At 53.3% G+C, this 1,866-nt stretch overlaps 1 protein-coding gene across 1 annotated transcript in view; it reads right to left on the reverse strand.

Annotated features, from left to right (window-relative positions):
* The window catches only part of ICA1 (islet cell autoantigen 1), a 159,000-nt gene extending 158,722 nt beyond the window's left edge, over positions 1-278 (reverse strand). The window contains exon 1 of the mRNA XM_019508477.1: positions 261-278. The gene's annotated coding sequence lies outside the window, so the exon portion shown is untranslated. The remainder of the gene's footprint in view (positions 1-260) is intronic.
* Positions 279-1,866: the final 1,588 nt, after the last annotated feature.

Below are 1,866 nucleotides of genomic sequence, written 5' to 3' on the forward strand. Positions count from 1 at the left end.
AGCGTCACAATCCGAGCCCCGGCGCCGCCGCCCCACACAACGGCCCGAGCGGGGCGGAGCCTCCGTCACCGACACCTCCCCCCGCGCGGCCCGCCCGCCGCTATTGTCCGCGCCCCGCGCCTGCTTCCCTCGATTGTCCTGCCTGCCCGCCCTCCGCGCCGCCGGCCCCAGCACCTGCCTCTCGTCTCCCTTCCGGGCCGCAGATCAGCCCCTGCCACCCTGCTCCGCTGTCTGCTCCCGGCCCCGTGCCCTCGCCCCACCTGCTCCTTCGCGTTCCGCTCTGCCCCTGCGCCTTCCCCCCTCTGCCCCGTGCCGCGCACAGGTTGCCCATGGCCCGCGTGCTGCAGGTTGGCCACCCCGGATGGAGAGGGCAGGGTACAGCAGGGGTGGGAATAGGTCATGGCATGGGTTCACCCCCTCTGGACATCAGTGAGGGTCGCTGGCCTACAGGAGCCTGGATCGGGGTCCAGGCTTGTCCCGCCAGGGTGGCAAGGAGGGCCGCGCTGCCTGATCTGGGCTCGAAAGGAAAGCTGCCCCCGCACTAGTAACCGAAGCCACAGCACGGGTCGCACTCCTTGTGCGAATAACTTTCCATAGCCTGAGGGCACCCGAGATCTGTGTAAAATATCAGCAAGGATCCTGGCTTTGTCTGAGAAAAAAGAAATCCAAAATAAAAAAAAATCCAAAATTTCTGATTAACTCCCCCCCCCCAAATTCATGTTTTTCCATGATTAAAATGAAATGTCCCTATATCTATCTATACCAGTGGCGACACATAGGGGGTGCATGCACACCCCTGAGAGTGCTGGTGCACCCCCTGACCGGCTGTGCTCACCACTTAGGCGATGGGCAGGGGGCAGGCGGGAGTGCTGGCGCCTCCCCCTGCAAGCACCAGCTGATCGCTGCAGCCGCTCCCAGAAGCAAGATCAGCCGTGGGGGGACCCCCCGGTCAGGGGGACTGGTTGCAGCGCCAGTCGCCCATGATCTATACTGATTAAAATATATATATTATAAATATAGTGATTAAGATGCCGCTATATATATTCCATGATTAAAACAAAAAGCCTCAGATAGATAGATAGATATAGATATCTATATAGGGGTGTTTCATTTTAATCACGGAAAAATGTGGTGGCGGGGGTTAAATCAAAAAATTTTGGATTTTTTTTAATCAGAGCAAACCAGGATCCCCTAATATCAGCAACCTTTGGACTAGCACAAGGAGCATTTGAGAGGACAGTAGGGAGGAGTCAAAGTAGTGCTGCCTCAGTTTATCCTCACCAATAAATATGCAGGGGGCAATATTTGTGTAGAATGTAAGAAACATTTGTTCTTTGTATTGTGTGGGTATGTAGGGGCTCCTGGACCTGCACGCTATTTGTCAAGATGCAGAACAAAAAGAAGCCTCCTGTCCTAAGAAGTTACAGCCTAAGACAAGTGGAAATAGGAGGATGCAGACAGAGAGAAATACAGGAAAATAGTGTCTGTATGCCAAGGAATATTGGTCTGTATGCCAGGCAGTGATATGCACACAGTCTAGCTTGGACAGAACCATAGAGTCATAGAAAAGTAAGGCTTGAAGGGACGTCTGGAGGTCACTTAGTCCAAACCCATCAGAAGCAGGATCATCCCTATCCCAGCCACCTCATATAAATTCTTCCCTAACCTATAGCTAAAACTGCACAATCAACCCGTTTGCACAACTACAAGGCATAGCCACAGGTAAAGCAGGGGGACAACAATGGTAAGTGTTATTAAAATATTCATGAGAGATTCGAGGAAGAGGGTCATGCCCTCCGCTACGTAGGAGAGCAAACACATCCCCTTTTCCCACCCAGCGTGTAAATCTGCATGTGCACTTATGTG

This window comes from Gavialis gangeticus, unplaced genomic scaffold, assembly GCF_001723915.1.
Source record: "Gavialis gangeticus isolate Ggan-Ray unplaced genomic scaffold, GavGan_comp1, whole genome shotgun sequence".
Classification (NCBI taxonomy): domain Eukaryota; kingdom Metazoa; phylum Chordata; order Crocodylia; family Gavialidae; genus Gavialis; species Gavialis gangeticus.